We start from the raw sequence: 25537 nt of genomic DNA on the forward strand, positions 1-25537 counted from the left end.
CCGGTTGTGGCAAAGCTTTTGTAGTGTGAGTCCTCAGAGGCTTATTTTCTATAGTAGTGTTTTTTGTAGAAGTGTTCTGTTTACATTTTGTTCTTTAAGGAATGGTTAGAGATTTTAACTTGTTCTGTAAACCTTAGGATGTTGAGTTGCCTGATTTGTATGTGATATATCTTTATTTTATTTTATTATTGTTCACAGACAACCCTAGTATACACCTCTTACCCGGCGACGTTAAATTAATATGAAATTTTCACGTTTCATGGCATTTAGTGTTTGGGGGGGGGGGGGTCTTTGACTTTTAACATGAAAAATTATTTAAAAAAGCTTTGTTAAAAAGACATTATAGAACTTAATATATGTAAAAAAAATATATATAAATAAATAAATAAGTAAAATATATGGATTAAACCGTCTATCGAACCCGTGATTTTGACACCGTCAGTTGTGTGAAAATAAATATTTATCATATCAGCCATCTGTAATTCATACGTTGTGTGAATATTTATTAATATTATCATTATATGGTCATATAGACCTAATACAAAACCTGGACGAAATGTAATCTAGATTGTATTTACGTAAAAAAATGTTAGTAAAGCTTAGAAATTCTTTCAATAAAATTAAAGCCAATTTAAATTAAAACAGTAATCGTATATCTTCTGAAAACGATGGCTGATTACGCCATGTTGTGTTTTTTTTTTAAATCTAGTCATGCCAAATTTACATAAATATATTTTTTTTTCTTTTGAAAAAACTATAACGGTCAAACTAGTGAAACGTGTGACTAACTAAAGAGACAGTAATTCTTTTCTCAGCGATGCACATCAACTATTAAGTTTCTATAAAATCTTAATATTGTAATATTAAATACTAGTAAACCGGCGGCGTAGCATACGCCGCTATTTTGCAGGGACGGCCATAGGCCACAGCAACCTTTCCGACCGCAGTGGGCCCCACACTTTCATAGGACCCGAACTACTTCTATGTGTAAATTATTAAATTAAAACATTTTATAACTTATAACAGATTTCTCGCCGCCGCCTAATTTTCCAGGTGCTCCTGGAAATCTCCTGAAATAGCAAAATATATGAAAAAGTCATGGAAATCTCCGGAAATTATTAAAAGATCTTTTGAAAACTCATACAAATCTCGTGAAATATATAGGTAAAAATTGTCATTTTGGGGTGTCATTCAATATGGAAAACGCCTGTCCTACGGGCGATAAATAAAAACGGCATTATGCATTAGCCGTAATTGTATAATCAGGTGAAAGAAGCTTCTCGCGCCTCAAACTAATGAAGAATTACTTTAGTTCAACAATTCTCGTAGATAGATTGAAACATTCATCAATTGTTGCTATTCATCAAGCGTTATTTATGTAGGAAATACAATTTTCATGATACAATGTAAGACTTCGCTATATGCAAGGCTCGTAAAGTTCGTGGAATAACTCTATCCGCAGAAATAAAAGAGTGATCTTTCCTTTACTTCTTCTTCTCGTCCAAACTCTTGAGCGAAGAAGAAAATTATATATATAAATTCATAGGATCAGCACTTTCATAATTCAAGTCGCATACATTATTAAATTAAACCATTGTATAACTTAAAAGAGATTTCCAGCGCCCTCGTGTCGATTTACCAGGAGCTCCGGGAAATCTCCCTAAATCGCAAAATATACGAAAAAAGTCCTTAAAATATTTTGGGGTGTCATTCAATATGAAAAACGCCAAACTTACACGCGGCATTATGCATCAGCTGTAATTGTGTCACCTGGTGAAAGAAGCTTTTTGCGCCTCAAACTAATGAAGAATTACTTGAGGTCAACAAATCTCAAAGATAGATTGAAATATTTGGTAATTCTTGCTATTAATCGTGATCTATGTAGAAAACATAATTATTATGATATGTTTTATGACTTTACTACACACAAGGTTCTTAAAGTAATTCTGTACGTAGTTAAGAATGTATAAAATGCATAGACAAATTTACTTTCTAATACAAACTCTTTTAAATTTCACTTATTGTCCGCTTCCCTACCCAAACTTGGCCCCGCGAAATCCGTTTCGCATAGGGCCCACAATGGTTAAGTATTATTAACATATATACACATAATAGATTACTTAATCTCTTTCCATGACTTTTAGGTCATAATGGTTAAGTCCGGCGCTGCTGTTTTGTGTTTTTTTTTCTGTTTGTTTGTAAAATGTTTTACAATGTTTCAAATGTTCCGTCAGAGTTAAAGATAGTTTACTTTCTAGTCCGAACCTTCCACAGGACAAAGGAGGATGGGAGCGGGCAGGGTTTGATACATTTTTAAACGACAGTCTAGCCGTGACCTCCGTGACCCCAGGCCGTAAGGCTGGTTTGTGACGTAGTAGGTCAGCGACCATTGTTTCTGATCGTAACCAGAGCCTGGCTGTGTGTTAGCGCTTAGGCGAAGTGTTGTAAACTGTAACACAGCCAACGTGTAGTTGTCCTGATGACTATACACAGACGTATTATTAAACTAGACTAATCACTGGATCTAGACTTTATGTATTTACTTAATATACACACTAAGTGATTGTGTTAGCATTAGCGCTTAGGCGAAGTGTTGTAAAACGTAACACAACCAACATGTAGTTGTTGTCCTAATAACTATAAACAGACGTATTATTAAAGTAGACAAATTACTAGGTCTAGACTTAGATGCTCATAACTATAAACAGACGTATTATTAAAGTAGACAAATTACTAGGTCTAGACTTAGATTCTCATAACTATAAACAGACGTATTATTAAACTAGACAAATTACTAGGTCTAGACTTAGATGCTCATAACTATAAACAGACGTATTATTAAAGTAGACAAATTACTAGATCTTGACTTAGATTCTCATAACTATAAACAGACGTATTATTAAACTAGACAAATTACTAGGTCTAGACTTAGATTCTCATAACTATAAACAGACGTATTATTAAACTAGACAAATTACTATGTCTAGACTTAGATTCTCATAACCATAAACAGACGTATTATTAAAGTAGACAAATTACTAGGTCTAGACTTAGATGCTTATAACTATAAACAGACGTATTATTAAAGTAGACAAATTACTAGGTCTAGACTTAGATTGTCATAACTATAAACAGACGTATTATTAAAGTAGACAAATTACTAGATCTTGACTTAGATTCTCATAACTATAAACAGACGTATTATTAAACTAGACAAATTACTAGGTCTAGACTTAGATTCTCATAACTATAAACAGACGTATTATTAAAGTAGACAAATTACTAGGTCTAGACTTAGATGCTTATAACTATAAACAGACGTATTATTAAAGTAGACAAATTACTAGGTCTAGACTTAGATTCTCATAACTATAAACAGACGTATTATTAAACTAGACAAATTACTAGGTCTAGACTTAGATGCTCATAACTATAAACAGACGTATTATTAAAGTAGACAAATTACTAGATCTTGACTTAGATTCTCATAACTATAAACAGACGTATTATTAAACTAGACAAATTACTAGGTCTAGACTTAGATTCTCATAACTATAAACAGACGTATTATTAAACTAGACAAATTACTATGTCTAGACTTAGATTCTCATAACTATAAACAGACGTATTATTAAAGTAGACAAATTACTAGGTCTAGAATTAGATCCTCATAACTATAAACAGACGTATTAAAGTAGATTAAGTACTAGATCAGACTTAGATCCTCATAACTATAAACAGACGTATTATTAAAGTAGACTAATTACTAGGTCTAGACTTTATGTATTTACTTAATATACACACTAAGTGATTGAAGACTGCTTTGTGTGTGTTGTAAACTGAACTGTATCACACCTGGCTGAATGTTTGCACTAGTGCTTAGGCTAAGTGATATAGTCTATAACTCATTAACGTGTAGTCATGTATGTTATGACTTTTCTATAAACAGTATTACACCTACATATGTTATTAGAATATAAAATTGATCAGTTGCTTTACAACTTAATGTACACACTAATGATAACAAGCATCACAACAGAAATAACATAACATGAAAACAAATGTGTAGTGTTATATAGCAATTTTATTTGCAGACAAAGGATACCACTTTAATGAGTTAAGTTTTTATTGCAATTGCTTAATGAACATATGGAAAAAAAAATTTCAATAATTTACAATACACATTTTAAAAATACAATGATTACATATAATGTTAATGTGATTTAAATATATGGATGGCTGCCTTTTCAAGCGGTTTGCTCATATAATGTTAATGTTATTTAAATTATATATTATATATATATGGATGGCTGCCTGGTGGAGCGGCTTGCGCTCCGAACTGTCGCTTAGATTTATTGATGGTCCCAAGTTCAAACCCTGGCCGCTCCCATCCCCAGTCATGCAGTCATTAAATTTCTTTAGAACCACATGAACACAATAACCAGCAACATATCTTATCTTATAGATTACACAAGTTACTTCAAAAAACAAGATAATTACCCATAATATAACATCTAACAGTTAGACTTACAGAGAACCTTTATGATGTTTTGATGAATCATTAAAATTAGGAAAGATAAAAGAAATATTTTCATCTTTTTGATTTATCCCACTGTATCTTAAACCTTTAAATATATGTAGTGTACATGGTCAATAACTTATATAAGCAGGAATCTGCAGGATTTGGGTAGACAATACTTAATTTAGATAGTCCATAAAAAGTGACATGGTCTTCTTATTTAGTCCTGTTTGGTTTAAGTCAATTTAATATATTTATTTCATTGTCATTTTTTGTATTTGTGTACTTAGTGTTTTCTTTAATAGCATTTAAAAACTGTTAGTATTGTTGGTAAAATTTTTTGTAGAATATTGTTCTATGAGTTCTAACAAACTAGTAATTTCATAAATGTAGGATACAGTTTTAAGAAGTAGCTTATCACCTTTACCAAATACTTCTGTTTGTTTAAAAAAAAAACATCAAAGAGATGTACCAAGAACATTGGAATATATATATACTACCTTAACTGGACCAGAACCTTTACAATGTACATAAATCATACACTCCTCTTGACAAAGAACATCCAAAACGAAGACACATTTATATTTCTTACACTATCTTGAAATTCACTGAAATCACTGATATGTTTTTTTTACTATTATATCCTTATATGTTTGACATGTTTCGGATGTTCCTTCAGAGTTGACGACAGGGGATGGGAGCGGGCAGGGTTTGAAACAGAGACATCGATAAATCCAAACGACAGTCCAGCGCGCAAACCACAAGACCAGGCAGCCATCCTGCGACTTCCTGAGACTTAACACTTTTTTTAATGCACTCTCTACTTTTTCATGTGTAGTAGCTAGTCCACAATACTTCATCGTCTTCAAAATGTTAACGGCAGATCTGAAAGTTAAATAAAGTTTACTATTAATATTTTTTACATGAAATGCAAACTGTAAATAGATACTGTATATAATATAATAATATCAAACATTTACTAGAATATCTATTGATAGAATCGTTATTAAATTAATAGAGTTACATAGTTCTAGCCTAAAGTAGTATTTACTTCCTAGCAATAGCCTCTTTTTATAGTCTTGTTGATCATCAAAAGCATAAAAAATTTAAATTATTTATAATACTAATATTATATGCTAGATGCTAGTAATAATTATTACTTACTTTAGAGTATTCCTTTATAGTACGTAATCCTTCAATACTGTCCATGATACTTCGTCTTGAAAATGTTAATGGCAGATCTGAAAGTTTACAATTAATTTTTTTGAAATGAAATGCAAACTGTATAAAATATAAAATAAAATGTATATATTAGGCCTATATATTTACTAGAATAATTTGGTATATACCGAGGTATAAAATATGACAGATCTAATAGTAACTGTCTAACAGTCTCATAGAATGAGTCTATGTAACTATAGAATACTAGTAATAGACTACAAAGATTATAGATCTGTACTTCTACTGGTTATATATATAATATATATATAATATATATAAAATATATTTATGTATCTCTATCTATTATAAATCTATAAGTCACTACCTGTCTATTTGTACTTCTATATAATATACGGACTATACTATGCTATTGGTATATAAACTAGATCTAGACTCTATAATTATTGACAGAATCGTTATTAAATGAATAGATTTACAATTAGATCTACATCGTCCTAGCCTAGATCAAGTATTCAATGCCTAGGCTAGGCCTAGATTTCTAGATCTACCCACTTTGACTTTATATAATGATTATCATGTTAATCATCAAAAGCATAAAAGTCAATTAATTATGTATAATGTTAATATGCTGGATCTAGAAATATTTACTTACTTTAGAGTACTCCTTTAATGGTACGTAGATCTAATCCTTCTACTAAGCCAAAGGTATTACCGCTGGCCATTTTTTCTTTCTAAGCCACCATTCATCATCTTTTGGTAATCGGAAAGCATATCTGCTAGTTACTAGTAGTGCTAGATCTAGATCCTTTACAAAACGAGACATTTGTTCACCATTGTAGATCTAGAGTTTTAATCCATGATGAATATTTTGAAAAGTCTAAATCATATTTAGATGAAGATTCTATTTGTTTCAAAAGAAATATTTCTGTCTATGTAAACTACACAGCAACACAGTGGACTGAGTGGTTACGTACACACGCATCAATCAGTGACGCATAACCTTGGCCTCTGACCAGTGATGACGTAGGCCGCGACCTGGTCAGAGCTATAGGCTTTCTATGTCGAAGGCGCCGGTCTAGCGCGCAGCCATCCGTAGTGTGAACACTACTCTTGTTTTTTCGTGGACTATCAGCAGAAATAAGAGAGTGATCTTTCCTTTACTTCTTGTTTAAACTTTTGAGGGAAGAAGAGAATTATATATATATAGATGTATTTGAAAATAGCTTTTGTTCATGAAGGGGCGGACTGGGTATCAAAATCGGCCCTGGCATTTTCCATATAACCCGGCCCACAAACGGCATGCCATACTATATGTGTGTAATATTTGTATTTTAAGTTTGATAATGCATCGGAGACTTGATGTATGCGTAGGGTTACGTACTGTATCTTATTTATACATGTATATAGTTTGAAAACTACTAACAATACAATAGCAGCCTTAATGAGTTTGAAATAAATACATTGTTATATCTCTGATCTATTGCAGACTCCTTGGCCCACCAGGGATGGCAAATTCCACCAACTGGCTATAATTTAAAAAAAAACAGAAATAGAAAAGTGGTTTTTAGTGCTGGGACAAAACCCCAAAAGCCCGTGGAGTATGGGAGCGCATGAGGCGCCCTGACCGCATTTCCCCGAGGTGGAAGCTGTCCAGGCTTGAGCAAGCTATTATAGCACTGTGCAGGACAGGCCTTTGTTCTGTTGGCTCATATTTCTCACGGCTATGGCCAAATTTTGATTCACGGTGCCCATGCTGTGGGGAAGAAGAGGAAACCGTGCATTATATTCTTTTTGTCCCAGACTTGCTGACCTCCTCCTCGACAGGTCTGGAAAACCAAAAATTCTCGATCTGTATGGCGACGTGTACCACTACGCAAGAAAGCAGGATTTCTGTCCAGGGCTTTTGCAAGAGAGGATTTAAGCCTATCAAGCCCTCACTCAAATGGAGTTTGATGGTGATGATGATGATTAATATAAATAGTGAAAAATTAATAAACACAAAATAAAATAAACAGTCGAAAATAAAGTAAAACTCTCAATAAAACATGCAAACATAAAATAAACTACAAATTAATATAGGCTACAATCTTCATAATTTAACTCTATTCAGTCATACAATATAAACTGATTTTACTATGACAAAACTACTTTGAAATTAAAAATAAACATATATTGTCTTATTGGAAATACATGGGGTATCTTAAAATTTAGTTAATATTAATATAGAATTAAAATCTGAGTTTATTGAAGCCATAATATAGAGACTGAAATAAATTATGGTGTCCGAAATCAAAAAACTGTGACAGATCTGTCCGAATTAAATAATGACACATGGTCTCTTTGACCTTAAATATAATAAAAATATAGGTTAGGGGTACAAAAATAGGTAGACAACCTTTTCTTCTTATACTAAAGAGCATTTTGGTACTTCATTTTCGTTTCTATGTCAAACAATTATTAAATAATACGCTGTCAAAGTCAAACTTTGAAATTTTGGCCAATAGGTGTCCGAACAGCATAAAGTACTCTGTCTATGGTCTAGAACAGTGTTTCCCCAAGTGGTCTATATAGACCCCCAGGCCCCAGGGGTCTACGAAGACTTCCAAGAGGTCTACGAAAGTTAAAATGGGAATAGGGGGTCTATGAGATGTGTTCGGGGGTCTACGATAAAGAATCTTAATTCAGCATGTTGTGACATTAATTTTGACAATTGGAATTTTTTCATCCAAACATTTATGATTTGTTCCTTAGGAAATCCTTAAAATTTTTATCCTGCTGATTAAATGAAACATTGTTTTATTTTATTTAATAATTATATTTAAATAGTGTAATTTTGTCTAGTTATTAATTTAACAAAAAGAAATGTAGACTTTACAGCATTAAGTATTTGAAATTGAACTTCATTACTTCCTTGTCAAACAAGAGAGTGTTAATGTGCCTTTTTTATGATGCTATGAAACCAATTATGCTGGTGGATCATTTGAGATTTTTGCAAATCTTTCAAACACTCAAAGATAAAGTTCAGAATACACTCACACAATCTCTCATTGACCTGACATTGAGAAGTTGATGATTATCGTAAAATTCTGAAAACCTCACACGATATTGATTTTTACCAGCCGTTGAAGAAATTGTAAAATCTCTTACACAAACTTATATCATTAAAAGAATTTCATGTTTGGATTTTTGTGGCCGGTGTCCAGACCGGATCTCAAACAAGGAAATCCTATGCCGAACTAGGAGTCGAACACTTAGTGAGGTTGTGACTGAGCGTCGCATGAGGTTTGCGGGACATGTTCTACATCAAAATGAATTACGCACACCAAGAGTTGAGATAACATGGAAGATAAAACGAGGAAAGCGCAAACAGGGACGTCCTCGTATTACCTGGCGACACACCTTCATGGAGGACCTCAGAACAGTGGACACCAGGTGGGAGGAGGCTTCAGACATTGCCAGTGACAGATCATTATGGAGACAGCTTGCCGCCAAATGCGCCGAACGGCGCGGGAGGACCTAAGTCTAAGTAAGTCTAAGTCTTGTTTTGGGCCTCTTGATGAAGAATGCAATTTTGAAGACATGGTCCGCATTCTCTGGGGACACTCCAAAAGGGCAAATTTCAATGGTCCCAATTTTTAGCTTCCGGAACATTTGTTTTCTCATTATAATGTGAACGTTTCTGATGTGAACAATTATAGTTGGTCCTATTGGATAGTTTATAATAGGTTTCATCTTTCTTGTATATTGAATAAGAGCTTGTCCGTTTCTCGTTTTTACAATTCACTATTAGTTTCTTCATTTCTTCAGGATAGAGTGCTATGTTCAAGTGTGTATTTGTTTTCTTACATTTAGCAAGTGTGTCAGCCTTCTGTTTCCTTCTATTTCAACATGGTAGAATAGTGTTCTTGATGTTGCTGTTGAGTCACACAATATGTTTTGTACAAAATCTTTTGGATGTTCCTTCAGATTATGTGGATAATTACATCCAATCCCAAATCTCCCGACGGGAGATGCGAGCAGGCAAGGTGACCACAGAACGTCAGTCCAGGCATCATGAATTGTTTTATTTAGGAGGCATCAGAGTTTGTCAAGTGTCAAGGACTTTATTTTATATTGGTCACGAAATAAAATTAACTGTTTGGTGAACTTGGCTGATTTTTTAGCATGGTAGCTGTTAGCTCTAGTGCTCCTATTTCTTGTCTATGGTTGTCATAGAGCTCATTAGTTATAATAAACTTAATTTTTAAATTATTTTTTTCTCCATTGGGCCATTCAATGAGTATTCCAGCTCCTCCTTTTGTGGTGGCTTTCTGAGAACCATCCATGCAAAACTCTGACTCATGGGGTGTTAGGGCAATGGATTTGTAGAAGAGTTCACTAAATTCTTGAGCTCCGTTGGAATATAGTCAAATATTTCATTCTTCTTAAGTAAGTCTTTGCAAAGGATGTATTTCTCTATACAGCTGGCTGAATCAATCTTGTCTAGTAATGATGGATTTTTTTAAATTCAAATTATTATGGCTTCAGAAGTCCACGAAAAATGCTTTGTTAAAAACTTTTACTGTGATACTTAAGGCACATTAATATTTAATGTTTTGAAGAACTACTTCATAAAACAACAAATCCGTATATGAAAAATAATCTCCTTAGCAATGGAATATGAGCTTGCAAGCTTTTAAAAACAAATGTTTCCAATGTGTTTAGTGATTGTATGCTGTACGTGTTAACTATTAAATAATGGGTTGAAATTTGAATTTTGTTAATAAATTTATTTTAAAAAAATAGATTCAACTTAAAATGTAGTTTTAAATTACATTTGCACTCCTCGTGTCACTGGTTAGATATTATTTTAAACGAAATATTGAAATGGATGAATTTTCAAAAATTCAATTAAACTTAAGCAGCGGGTCTATGGAAAACCAGAAAACAAGGTAAGGGATCTACGAGACAAAAAAGTTTGGGAACCACTGGTCTAGAAAGTCTAGAAGCTAAAAATACGAAACAATTTTATATCGATAATTATACTATAGTGACGTATTGTCCAAAAATATAAGTGTAATGTAAGACAATTGTTTGATTTAAAACAATCATTAGACATAATTTATTTTTTATTAAACATTATCCGGAACAACTTTATAGTTAATGAAATATAAGTCAGTATAGACATTTTCATTTAGCCTTTATATGCTATTTACATTAAAAAACCGGAACAACATATTGATTGTGTTTTTGGAAATTGAATGTAATATAATTTTTAAGAGCAAAAAAACAGTCGTTGGCATTGATTTTGCAGCATTAAAAAGTCCCTTTTAAAAAAATGTGCGTGATATTTATATACAAGGTGCATTCTAAGCCTACATAAACAAACATAAATGTTTTCTTTTAATTTTAGCAGCTAGTTGACCAGAAAAAATACCTTTAAATAATATTTATATTTGTTGTGAACATTTCTTGTACATTCAACAGGCGCATCTGGCTTAGTGATTCTGAAAATACACAAAAAAATTATCATTCTTTGTTAACATATTGCAACATTATCTCTCTTACATTTATCTATTGGTTTAGAATTTGTGTATTTTTGTGAAAAAATCGCTTGCAAAATTTATTTTATAAACCAAAGGTGTGCTTTTAGAAAAGAAAAGTAGCCATTGCACCTAAACTTTTCAAGCCGCATCACAAGATGTAAAATATTTTTCATTTCTCTTCTAGATTTTGAGATCTGAGTGTGACAGACGGACATTTTTGCACAAACCTAATAGCGGCTTTTACATTTTTACGGGGACCGCTAGAAATGAAAACTACTTTAGTTTATTAACATATTTTATCCTTATAAGTAACGATCTTAAAGCCCTCATTTTCATTTCCAACTTTACTATATGGAGAAACTTTTCTACAGACTTCCATTTCAGCACCCTTGTACAATGCTGTTCCATACCCATTACTCCAGTGAGTAGCCTAATGACTCATTACGTAATTTCACGACCAACTTCAACATCACTCGAGATGAATCCTCTCCTTTTAGTGATAGTGCTTGGGGGGGGGGAGGCTAAGGGCATTATGTGCATTACTTAGAGGTTTAAGACCAATCGTTGTTATCGCTATAACAATAGGCAATAGGTATCGGTTTTTACATGTTAATAAACTAATAATAGTATTAATTTTATAATCTATATACAAGTAATTATTTCGAGGCAACTACCTCAAAAGAAATGATCATCAATATCAACATCAGTACCACCTAATCCCCCACGTTAAAGCTTTTTAATTATGTTCAAAATGAAGGTCATTATTAGAGAGTCCCTAACTTCCCTGTGCCTAATTATCTGCGATGTCAAAAAGTGCCTGATTATCCGGTGCCTAAATTTCCGTTTACCTACTTATCCGGATGCCTAAATTTCCTGGTGCTAAATATCCGGTGCCTAAATTTCCAGTCACCCCGTTCTCCACCCCCTGGCATCTTTAAACCACATGATCAGAAGTATTTGAGAAGAGGAAGATAAATCGTAAACGATTTAATTTTTGGGAGGACAAGAAAATAATTGATAATGGTAATATATTTTGTTTTCCTTACGACAGCTAGGTAAACTCTAGGAAACTTTTGAATGCAAACTTTGTTGAGTTTTCTTGTTGGGCTGCATATAGGCCCTATATGTATATATATATATATATATTTGCATATAGGCCCTATATGTATATATATATATATATATATATATATATATATATATATATATATATATATATATATATATATATATATATATATATATATATATATATACATATAGGCCCATATATATATTTGCATATAGGCCCCTATATGTATATATATATATGTTTCCTTCTGTCTCGGAAGACAATGGATGCGCCCCACTGGCGAATCCAGTGGGGGGGGGGCGGTAGGGGCGATTGCCCCCCCCCCCCCACTCGACCGACCCCCTCCCCCTGAAGGGCGAATTTTAGTACAGAATTCACACAATTTGTATACGATATTATTGCTTATGATAATAATATATACTAATTATTTATATTTCAACCTATTTTTGGATGATGTCGCCCCCCCCCTTGTAGTATGTTGGCCAATTTGGTGTGGTCAGGAGGGGGCGTAGGCATCAATCACGCCTCCCTCCCATTAAACATTCGAGTGGGGGGGCGGTCTAATTTATTTGTAGAAATCACAACTTGCTAACAGAATCAATTTATTATCTATCTATATGATTAAAACTTGTTATTAGTGTTTTAAAAGATCATTATATTATGTCGTTCCCTGTTGGCCGATTGAATGGGGGGGGGGGAATGTGAGAATGCATCTACTGCTCTTCCCACCTAAACCCTTTGAGTGGGGGGGGTCTACTTTTAAGGGGAAATCATAGTTTGTGAACAAATTCAGTTGAATTGATATATAAATTATATATTATATCGACTCCCTTCTGGTATCTTGGCCGATTCAGTGGGGTTATGGGGGGGGGCGATTGAATCTACTCCCCATTCTAGCCCTCTGAGTGTGTGGTTTGGCTGGTCCTATTTTTATGGAAAAATCATAGTTTGTGAACAAAATTAGTTAAATATCTATATAATATAAGCTACGTATTGATATGTGAACCCATTTGTATATTATGTCGCACAACACTCTAATCTCAAATTTTATCATTAGTAAATATAAAATGAAAAAGGAGTTTACCAGGTGGGAGGGGCGATACATGCAATCGCCTTCCGCCCATCGGGCAAACCAATACTTTTTCTTTTTGTTTTATAGTTAAGAAATTACAAAATTAAAAAAAAAATCTGTCACTAATATAATTTATAAATGCTATCAATTAAATTCTTATATCGAGTAGCCCCACCTCTATTCTTTAATGCCAAATCATTAGCAGAAATTATAAAAAAGGAGCGAGGTTTAATCGTTTTCACTCTACCACCCCTCCGCTTTCCAGACGAAAACATGATGTTTTAAAACAGGTCAAATATGGCGACAGTGTTTATGTAATTTCACATGAATTTATCATAATTTTTTAAAAGAAAGACCCAAATATTCTTTTCCTAGTCACCTTTTTCCAACCTTTACTCAATCTGATATTTTTTTAGTTAAATAAATTTGAAACTATAGCTCAAAATTTATGCTCAAATCCTTATCTAGAATCTAATTGGTCCACTTAATTTCTCCTCCTACTTTCGAAATGTTTTGTTAGAGCTTTGAATTATAGTTCTGTAGCAAAACAAAGTTACAAACATGCCTATTGAACAAAATGTATCACTTACAAATGAGCTTCTTTAAAAATTTTATTTTTCGAATTTTTTTTTTCGACTGCGATTCACAAAACCTTAATCTTAATATGTGGGATATTTTCAAATGGTTTTATTTGCATTGTAGTAAGGGCCTATAAATTCATATTAGAAAATTTTTCAAGTAAAACATTATTGAAAAAGTTATTATTTAATAGGATGAATAATGAACTGTAGATGTCAGGAGAATGCATTTCTGCAGTGAAAAATGCAAGAAAACTCTTTTGGCGTAGTGGCTTTGCCCCGATCCCCATTGATGAATGATGAGCTGTAGATGTCAAAAGAATGCGTTTCAGCAGGGAAGAATGCAAGAAAACTCTTTTGGCGTCAGGGCTTCGCCCCGAACCCCACTGAAAAGACTTACTGCGCACCCCCTTACCCCCATGCTATCATATTTTAGCTTTCACCGAAAGTTGAGAAACAATGTGTTTTTTTTAATTCTCACATATATGCTGTAAGCACGTTTATGCATAGGGTTAGGGTTTACTGTGAGTTAGGGTTAGGGTTTGAAAAAAAAAGTTCCCCCTCCCCACTCCAAAGTTCTGGATCCGCTAGTGAATGCGCCCAGATGAGTCATTGGATTTGATTACGTCTTGAAATGGGACAGGATATATATTTTTTTTTCTGTGGGGGGGGGGGGGAGGCCTAGGGGGGGGGGATTTTTTTCTCCCCCCCCCCCCTCGCGAAAAAAAAATTTGTATATATGTATGTGTGTGTGTGTTCATAATCCTTATTACATTCTGACCCTTCCTTCTTTCGGGACACGTTTATTGTGCCCTAGAATAGGTTCTTCCTGTAGTTAGTGGAAAAATTGTTGACTCCCCGCCATTGCCAGCAAGGGGGTCTGGAGGAGCTCTAGGAACTAATCCTAGCGCGGGGCTCTCCGCCCCGCCGCCAAGCACTATTTCTGGCACAGAATGCCAACAAAATGCATATTCTGAGGTGCAATTTCCTGCTATTAAAAAGTCCTATTTCAAAAATATATGTGCTATTTTTACTGATTTAGACCATGCCGTGCCGTTCGGCGCATTTGCCGTCAAGCTGTTTCCACAAAAATCTGTCACTGGTAATTTCTGAAACCTCTTCCCATGAATGTGTGGCGCCAAGTTGTACTAGGATGTCATCGCAACTCTAATTATGCAAAATTTATTTTGTCGGAGAACATGTCCCGCAAACCTCATGCGACGCTCTGTCACTGTCTTACTAGGGTGTCGACTCCCAGTTCGGCAAAGGATTTCCTTGATGTAGACCTGATCTCAACAACTGACTCCTAAAATCTGTCTTAGCCATCTTTGTTGAGCCACATTTAGTGTTTTTCAATTTCGGCAGATGACTATTCACTGCACTTTATTAAGGGAGCCCCGCCACTGGTAGAAATGTGTAACCTTTCTTGGATACGCTCATGGAATTAGGTGACTGTAGTTTGCTTTAGATGTGAAGTGAAGTTTTATCGTTAAAATAATCTGTTAGAGGTTTAAAACTAAAAATCTCAGGACTTTGTTATTTTTTTTTTAATTCAAAATTCCATTTAGCTACGACCATAGAATTTGGTAACTGTAGTTTGCTTTAGAGTAATATTGAAGATAGAGGTTTCCCTACTCAAAACGCTCTGTAGGGGGATTTTAAACTCAAAACCATCTGGAGGAATGGAGTTTAAACTCAAAACCCCCAATTGGCTTGGATACGCTCCAATAATTTTAGTGTGTAATTTGCTTTTTTAATATTGAAGAGGTATTTTTTAGCATCAAACCCTTGTGAAGGGGGATATAAAAAACTCCGCTGGCGGGGGGTTTAAACCCATTTGGCTACCCCTTAGATTTTAGAGTGTGTAATTTGCTTTTTTTTTTAAATTGAAGATGTATTTTTTAGCTTCAAACTCCACTGGAGGGGAGTTTAAACTTAAAACTGAGTCAATCTTATCTTATCTTATCTTATCTTATATAATACAGACGTTACTTCAAAAAAGAAGATGATTACTTTCTACGCGTCATGCATTTAGTCATGCATATTAACCAATGACTTAAATTCTGCCAAGTCACTGGTTTTCCTGGCTAGCTCAGGCAACCCACTCCATGCTCTAATTGCACTAGGGAGGAAGGAGTATTTGTACAAATTTGTCCTAGCATATGGGACGAGGAATGTGCCTTTATCTTTGTGTCTTTCAGAGTATTTTATTAAATTTTGTTTTTGTATTTGAAGATTATGGTTCAGTGTTTTATGTATGATTGCTACTTTACTTTTGAGCCTTCTGTCCTGAAGGCTTTCTAAATTTAGTGATTTTACTAAAGGTGTTACTCTAGTCAAATGTGAATATTCGTTTGTTATGAATCTTACTGCTCTATTTTTGTGTCTGTTCCAGTTTCTTAATGTTTTCTTGAGTTGAGGGGTCCCAAACGGAGGATGCATATTCTATTATTGGCCTAACCAAGGTTAAATAACATTTTAGTTTTATGTTCTTATTTGATTTATAGAAATTTCTTTTAATAAATCCTAATGCTTTGTTTGATTTTTTTTGTAGTTTCATCAATATGTGGATTCCATGACAGTTTTTCATTTATTATAACACCTAGGTATTTTGCGTTTTTAGTCTGTGTTACTGGTTTGCCATGAATAAGATAAGTGGAATTAATTTGTTTTAGTTTTTTTGTTACTCTTATCAACTGACATTTTTCTGGGTGGAAAGACATGCTCCAATTTGATTCCCATTTCTGTAATTCATCTAATTCTCTTTGTAAAATATCTGTGTCTTGTGTTGTTTTTATTGTTCTATATATTATGCAATCGTCTGCAAATAATCTGACTTTTGTTCCTGAAGTAATGCAATTTGGTAAATCATTTATGTAAATTAAAAATAGTAGTGGACCCAAGACTGTTCCTTGAGGAACACCTGAGTCAAAACCCATTTAGCTACGCTCATAACATTTTGAGTGCATAATTTGAGGGGGGGGGATTTCATTTCGGGGGGGGGGGGGGGGTTGAACCCCAAGAACCCCCCCCCCCCGGCTACGCCCATGTAGATAGATATGATAGATAGCGTTGGAGCTTAAAAAATTGATATAGTGATAATTCATTAAATACACAATGCAGTACACAGATCTAGTAAATCCAACTGTTTTTCTATACCATGATACCAATTATAGCTTTCTATTTATAGTTATCTCCCTTGGTTGAATTAAACGACTACGAAAGGTTCGGAATTTTCATCACTTAGTACTGGAAAGTCCCTAAAATCGGTAATTTCTGATACGTGAGCTATACAATCTACAAAGAATTCTTTAAGACCAAATTCAGCACCTAAAAGGTAATAATATAATTATTTTTAGGATTTTATGTTTACATCTTCAAATGCATTTGAGAAGAATTAGACCTAAATACTTTGTTTAGAACATCATAATCTCAGACCTAGACTGTACGGTTGTAAATAATCTTAACTTCTAGGCCTACCCGTACTAGATCTAGATCTATTACCTACTTATGTAGATCTAAGCCAGGGGTTCTCAGCCTGTGGGCGTGGGTCGCGACCCCCTTAGGGGTCGATTGACGATTTGCCAGGGGTCGCCTAAGTCCATCGAAAATATGGATCGTTTTTTGTCTATTCTTCTATTGCTGTGTGGATGGGGGTCGCCGAAGAGTGAGATTGTAAAAAGGGTGTCGCCGAGCTTTAAAGGTTGAGAACCGCTGATATAAACCCTAATACGTGAATTTTGTTTTGCTTCCAGAGAATTTTTAAACATTCTATGCTGTCATTCAAGTCCATAACTACTCTTGATCTTTCAGCAGATCATGAATATCCTCGATACTAATCATAACTAATCTTAGAACCAGAGTAGGCCTATAGAAATAACCCAAATGAATTAGTTTATCTAGTTTCTTTTTTTTTTTTTTTGTTTGCTTAGTAAGTTTAGGATATTCACTAGGAAACTATTATTACGTCCTACTCCAAACGTTCTACTGGACAACAAAAAGATGTATGCTGACAGGACTTAAAGTCGGCCAGCGTAACCAGACGACAGTCCTAAGTACATAGGCTTATTCACATACTTCATACAGCTATCCAAGGTGTACAGATCTAGACTAGTTCTAGATCTAGTAGCTCGAGATTATTTAAATTTACAAAATTCTTAACATCAGACGACAGTCCTAAGTACATAGGCTTATTCACATACTTCATACAGCTATCCAAGGTGTACAGATCTAGACTAGTTCTAGATCTAGTAGCTCGAGATTATTTAAATTTACAAAATTCTTAACATCAGACGACAGTCCTAAGTACATAGGCTTATTCACATACTTCATACAGCTATCCAAGGTGTACAGATCTAGACTAGTTCTAGATCTAGTAGCTCGAGATTATTTAAATTTACAAAATTCTTAACATCAGACGACAGTCCTAAGTACATAGGCTTATTCACATACTTCATACAGCTATCCAAGGTGTACAGATCTAGACTAGTTCTAGATCTAGTAGCTCGAGATTATTTAAATTTACAAAATTCTTAACATCAGACGACAGTCCTAAGTACATAGGCTTATTCACATACTTCATACAGCTATCCAAGGTGTACAGATCTAGACTAGTTCTAGATCTAGTAGCTCGAGATTATTTAAATTTACAAAATTCTTAACATCAGACGACAGTCCTAAGTACATAGGCTTATTCACATACTTCATACAGCTATCCAAGGTGTACAGATCTAGACTAGTTCTAGATCTAGTAGCTCGAGATTATTTAAATTTACAAAATTCTTAACATCAGACGACAGTCCTAAGTACATATAAATAGGCTTATTCACATACTTCATACAGCTATCCATGGTGTACAGATCTAGACTAGTTCTAGATCTAGTAGCTCGAGATTATTTAAATTTACAAAATTCTTAACATCAGACGACAGTCCTAAGTACATAGGCTTATTCACATACTTCATACAGCTATCCATGGTGTACAGATCTAGACTAGTTCTAGATCTAGTAGCTCGAGATTATTTAAATTTACAAAATTCTTAACATCAGACGACAGTCCTAAGTACATAGGCTTATTCACATACTTCATACAGCTATCCAAGGTGTACAGATCTAGACTAGTTCTAGATCTAGTAGCTCGAGATTATTTAAATTTACAAAATTCTTAACATCAGACGACAGTCCTAAGTACATAGGCTTATTCACATACTTCATACAGCTATCCAAGGTGTACAGATCTAGACTAGTTCTAGATCTAGTAGCTCGAGATTATTTAAATTTACAAAATTCTTAACATCAGACGACAGTCCTAAGTACATAGGCTTATTCACATACTTCATACAGCTATCCAAGGTGTACAGATCTAGACTAGTTCTAGATCTAGTAGCTCGAGATTATTTAAATTTACAAAATTCTTAACATCAGACGACAGTCCTAAGTACATAGGCTTATTCACATACTTCATACAGCTATCCAAGGTGTACAGATCTAGACTAGTTCTAGATCTAGTAGCTCGAGATTATTTAAATTTACAAAATTCATAACATCAGACGACAGTCCTAAGTACATAGGCTTATTCACATACTTCATACAGCTATCCAAGGTGTACAGATCTAGACTAGTTCTAGATCTAGTAGCTCGAGATTATTTAAATTTACAAAATTCATAACATCAGATCTAGTCTCCTTTGGTTTCTTATAGTTATAATGTTTTTTGTTTGGTGTAATGCACAAATTGTAAGACAAATTTTCTTACAGATAATAAAGATTATTATTATTATTATTATTATTATTATATGTACCGTTTATCCTGTTCCTATATATTATCTAGACTGATTCAAATCACTGTAAATCGGGGTTTAACAATAAATCTTTTTTTTTTAAGTTATGTTTTAGAAATATCCATTTAAATCAATTGAATGAATGACCACCCCCTCGAAGTGGTAGATCGAGTAACAAAGTATACAATGACGGCATCCTTTGTAAGAGATCTCCAGCTGTCTCCTTTTAAAGCCACCAGCTCCCATGTGATTTTTTCTATGGCAATTAAAGCAAGCTGATGCGGGGCTGGAGGAGGGATGTCCGCTCAGAAGTCTGGTCGACAACTGGGAGGGCAAGAGACGTCTCAAAAAACGGCTCTGCTTCATACATGTGGCGCGTGGGCTGGTCAGAGAAATGAATCTACCGGTGGAGCGGGCTGCCCTTTCCCCGTCCGTGGAGTGTCCACGGCTTCGTGCAGACGCTCGAGGGCACTGTGAGAGCTGGGTATGGGGCGGTGGTCCGACTCTGGCAATCCCGGCATGGTTCGTTACTAATGGGGTTTCTGATTCGGTCTAGTGAACTCGATAGAGCACCTTTGTTACATCAATCACCTTTCAGCTCCCTAAACCTTTTGCATACGGTCGTCCCGCGTATTCCCATCGTAGCTGCTTCCTGTACAGAATCCATACAGAATTGTTGAACAATCACTACTTCAGTACTTGGCAAACATTTTTTTAAGCTTTAGTTAGGATTTAAGAAGTTTTCGAGTCTAGCCTACATCCTTAAATTTGTTTGTTTTCACTATCATAACGTCAAGGGAATGTCTTTAGCAATAAGAGAGGAGATTTGTTATTAAATGCATCGCATCTATTTTAGTTTTTTTTAACTTGGTATGGAAAAGTGTTAAATAACATATTTGGGGTTAAGGGTTGAGCCTTAACAATATGTTACTGGTACCAATAACTTTTACTTGTTGGCAAACTTTTATAATGAACGCATAGACGTACACGAAATAGTCTACTAATTGTCTAATGTTGGTAAAGGATCAATTTATTTATTTTTTTAATTGTTCTCTTTCCATAACTTCTTGGTTACAATGTTACAATATAAGTCCGGCGCTGCTAGTTAGTGTTTTTAAAATGTTTGCTTGTAAAATGTTTTACATGTTTCGGGTTGTTCCTTAAGATATATATATATTATTAGATTACTTAGATTAGTTCCTAGTCCAAACCTCCCGCTTGACAAAGGGGGATGGGAGCGAGCAGAGTTTGATACATTTAAACGACAGTCCATCGCGCAGCCAGCCATCCTAGTGTGAACACTACTCTTGTATTTTCTCGTATTTTATCCGCAGAAATAAGAGAGTGATCTTTCCTTTACTTCTTGTTTAAACTGTTGAGGGAAGAGGAGAATTACATATATAGATATAGATAGATAGAAGTAGTACTTTTAAAAATGAATAGGGGAGGGGTGGGAGTAATAAATTATTATTCTTAAATTAGAATGACATCAAAAACATAATGAAGTGTAAATCTAGGTACCCATTTTTTTTTTGTTATAAAAATTGAATTTAAATAGATTTAGGTCTACATATGATGGAATTATTGTATAGATCTATGACGTTATATTTTAAATATTTTGCTGAAGATTTAAGGTGCTGACAACTTGTAATATTTTTCAATCAACCTAATAGCAAACTTGGAGAACCATCTGTGCAGACACAACTCATATTTTTTTCAAAAAATCTTATAGGCTAATTTTCGAAAATTGAACCAGCATTCTCTTTAAACACTTTGTTTAAGTCGTCTCGAGAGGTTTACGAAAGAGAAAACTTACCTCTAAAATACTTTGTATTTTTGTCAGCAAACATCGGATGTTTGTTATAAAAATGACGTTCCATTTATTTCGGCTTCATAGATTCGTTACAAATGACGCACTTGGGTTTTGCGATTGCTGCTTTAAGTAAAATGATACCGTAAAAATCGACATTATATATTCTCTTTTGTTGTCATTTTTTTTTTTGTGGAGATACATTTTCATTGAATGATTAAAATGGAAATATTACCTCCAATGACATGGACTATAAAACTATGGCGTATTATTCATTATTAACCAAGCAGCTTTTCACTTGCGTTACGACGAAAACAATGTAGGCCTATATGATTCCACATTACGTAATGTATGTTATTCACTAACTTACAAATTGTCAAAAATATTTCTACTGCAACAACATTAAGGAAATCATTCTGTTGTCTGTCTCTCAATAACTAAAGAAAAAATAATTTCCAATGGAATAGACAAAGTGTCCATATTTTTTATGGTCTTATCCGACCCCCGGCAAATCGTCATTCGACCCACAAGGGTGTCGCGAACCACAGGTTGTTGAGAATCCCCGATCTAAAGGGTTGGTGATGGATGTGAAGCAGTAAGCGGGGAATCATCTCTACCTCCCCTCCCCAGAATCCTTTGATGTGTAGGCCGAAATTATATTATGTGATTCGCCCCCCCCCCCCCCGCATTCTTGTGATTGACCTTTTTTTTTCGTTTTGTCAGCTTTTCTTTTGAATCTGTTGAAAATAGTTATTGTTGGTATTTTCGGAATAAAATATGCGCTAAACAATCAATTATCTTCACAATTAAGTCTCTATTGAACAGTGCCTAATTTTCCGCCTTGTCAAAAAGTGCTCAATTTCCGGGTGCCTAAATTACTGGGAGCTTAAATTTCCAGACACCAGTCGATTGTGAGTCAAAAAGAATAAAATCATATTTTAGTTTTACATCACATAGTGACACTGTCCTACCGTTACGCAAAATGCGTATTCGTTACGCAAAATCTCCCAAAAATGACCGTCAGTACGCAAATACAAAAAGGTGGGGTGAACACATTGTGCCCATATCTGACTGGTTCTTAATAGCTTTAGTCTAGAAATGAAAAACGCGAGAGTGAGGGAGTGGCGGGTTGGTACCGTTCAGTTACTGAGTAGCTACTAAACCAACTCGACTTATCTTTTTGTAGGTTCATCAGTAGAAATACATGGGCGTAGCCAGGTTTTTTTTTCGGGGGAGTGGAGGTTTGGGGGGATTTTTTTTCTCCCCCCCCCCCGAAAAAAAATTGTTTGAATGGATGGATGCGTGTGTGTGTGTGCATAATTAATCTCTATTACATTCTATTACATTCTGACCCTTCATTCTATTGGAAGACGTTTATTATGCCCCAGAATAGGTTCTTCTGGAGTTAGTGAAAACAATTGTAGACTCCTCGCCCTTGCCAGCAAGGGGTCTGGGGAAGCGCTGAGAGATCCCCCAGCGCGGGGCGGAGCTCCGCCGCCAAGCACTATTTCTGGTATTGAAAGCCAACTAAATGCATATTCTGAGGTACCTACAGTGCATTATTTTGCTATCAAAAAGTTTTATTTCAAAAACCTAATGTGCTATTCTTACTGACTTAAACCCTCCCGCGCCGATCGGCGCATTGGCTGGCAAGCTGTTTCCACAAAAATCTGTCACTGGCAATGTCTGAAGCCTCTTCCCACCTGCTCTGAGGACCTCCATGAAAGTCTGGCGCCAAGTTGTACTAGGATGTCATCGCAACTCTTGTTAAACGTAATTCATTTTGTCGGTGAACATGTCCCGCAAACCTCGTGCGACGCTCTGTCACAACCTTACTAAAGGGTCGAGTCCCACTTTGGCATAGGATTTCCTTGATTTAGACCCGATCTCTATAACTGACTCCTAAAATCTGTCTTAGCCATCTTTGTATAGCCACAATTAGTGCTTTCATTGCACTTTATTAATGGAGAGCAGCCACTGGTAGACTTGTGTAACTTCTCTTGACTACGATCTTGGAATTAGGTGACTATTTTGCTTTAGATGTTTTATCGTCAAAATCATTTGTTGGGGGGGGGGGGGGTTAAACTAAATATATCTGGATTTGTTGTTTTGTTTAATTCAAAACCACATTTAGCTACGGTCATAGAATTTGGTGACTGTAGTTTGCTTTAGAAATAACATTGAAGAGAGAGGCTTTCAAACTTAAAACGTCCTGTAAGGAGATTTTAAACTCAAAACTATCTTGAGGGGTTTTAAACTTTTAAAAAAGCCATCTGGAGGAGAGGGGTTGAAACTCAAATCCCTCCTCACCCCCAATTGGCTTGGTTACGCTTAACGAATTTTAGTGTGTAATTTGCTTTTTTTTTTTTATATTGAAGACTTATTTTTTATCATCATCATCATCATCATCAAACTCCATTAGAGTGAGGGCTTGAGAGGCTCAAATCCTCTCTTGCAAAAGACCTGGACAGAAACCCTGCTGTCTTACGTAGTGTATAAATGTCGCCATACAGGTCGAGAATTTTGGGTTTCCCAGATCTATCGACACGGAGATCAGCAAGTCTGGGGCAGTCAAACAGAATATGAGGCACGATTTCCTCTTCTTCCCCGCAGCGGGGTTACGCTCAACGAATTTTAGTGCTTTTTTTTTTATATTGAAGAGGTATTTTTTAGCATCAAACCCCTCTGAAAGGAAATTTAAACTCAAAACACCCAAGAGGCTTGGCTACGCTCAAAGCATTTTAATTGCGAATTTTTAAATTTTTATTTTGAAGTTTTATTTTTTAGCTACAAATCCCGCTGGCGGGGGGTTTAAACTAAAAACCCCTTTGGCTATGCTCATAGCATTTTGAGGGCGTAATTTGCTTTTTTTTTTTTTTATTGAAGAGGTATCTTTAGCTTCAAAACCAGCTGAAGAGGGGTTTAAACAAAACCCCTTTGGCTACGCTCATACAATTTTTAGTGTGTAATTTGCTTTTTTATATTCAAGAGGGGTTTATCGTAAATTTTGGAGAGGGGTTTAAAATATAAAAATCTTCCTTAGATGTGCTCTTGGAATTCGGGGATTGTCGTTTGCATTTTTTGTTTCTTTTATAGAAGATGGTATCCTTTTTTATTTCCCTCTCTTGACTAGCTTACGAGCGGTCACGGAGGTCACTGGAAGCCATCCTATGGGGGGGGGGGGGCAGAAAAGGTGGGGTGAACACATTGTGCCCATATCTGACTGGTTCTTAATAGCTTTAGTCTAGAAATGAAGAACGCGAGGGAGTAGGGAGTTTTAAACTCAAAACCACTGGTAGGGGGTTTTAAACATAAACCCCCTGGTAGGGGTTTTCAAACTCAAAACCCCTTGGTAGGGGGTTTCAAACTCAAAACCCCCTGGTAGGGGGTTTCCAACTCAAAACCCCTTGGTAGGGGGTTTTTAAACTCAAAACCCCCTTGGCTGTGCTAGTATGGCAAGTGATGGTTAAGTATTAAAATTGCACCTAAAATAAACAAAATTGAAGGAAAAGATCAGTCACTAAACTTCGACACCCCCCCCCCCCCCGGTCCCAGAGGAGGGGGGGATTTCATTTCGGGGGGGGGGGGGGTTCTCAAAACACATTGTAGATCTGGATTCTAGATCTAGATCTAGTCCAAAGTCTAGGACTACAACCCTATAACTATAAAAGAGTATTAAATAGAGTAAAAGTTTAGCTAGACATTACGTTACGATTCTCTACATTCTAGATCTAATTTAGTATGTTACTATGTATCATCTAGATTGATAACATCTAGATTAATTTAGATCTAGAACTAGATATAGAAATATAGATCTAGATTCTTATAATAGATCAAGGACATGAATGCAAGATCGCCGGCATAATCTAAGTAAAAAAAAAAAGCTTGCCGGCAAATGCCAGTCTGACTGATTGCCGGCTTGGTATCGGACTTTTTTTTTCACATTCAATTACGTTTTGATCTTTTAAACTAAAACTTAATAAATCGAATTCAAAGAAAGA

The 25537-nt window shown here is 35.1% G+C and overlaps 1 protein-coding gene and 2 long non-coding RNA genes across 4 annotated transcripts in view; 2 read left to right on the forward strand and 1 right to left on the reverse strand.

Annotated features, from left to right (window-relative positions):
• The first annotated feature begins 37 nt into the window (after nucleotides 1-37).
• Nucleotides 38-16925, forward strand: LOC129922847 (uncharacterized). Its single transcript, XR_008774759.1, has 3 exons — nucleotides 38-157; nucleotides 7188-7656; nucleotides 16503-16925. It is a non-coding gene; the product is annotated as an uncharacterized LOC129922847 (long non-coding RNA).
• On the reverse strand, nucleotides 4062-6705 carry LOC129922845 (uncharacterized). The gene is made up of 3 exons (XR_008774756.1): nucleotides 6354-6705; nucleotides 5684-5760; nucleotides 4062-5404 (listed from the first exon to the last, which is right to left on the reverse strand). It is a non-coding gene; the product is annotated as an uncharacterized LOC129922845 (long non-coding RNA).
• Nucleotides 16926-17138: 213 nt separating the features above from the next.
• The window catches only part of LOC106055300 (uncharacterized), a 42282-nt gene continuing 33883 nt past the window's right edge, over nucleotides 17139-25537 (forward strand). For both annotated transcript variants that reach the window (XM_056010524.1, XM_056010525.1), the window contains exon 1: nucleotides 17139-17285. The gene's annotated coding sequence lies outside the window, so the exon portion shown is untranslated. The remainder of the gene's footprint in view (nucleotides 17286-25537) is intronic.

Source organism: Biomphalaria glabrata, chromosome 14, assembly GCF_947242115.1.
Source record: "Biomphalaria glabrata chromosome 14, xgBioGlab47.1, whole genome shotgun sequence".
NCBI classification, from domain to species: Eukaryota; Metazoa; Mollusca; class Gastropoda; family Planorbidae; genus Biomphalaria; species Biomphalaria glabrata.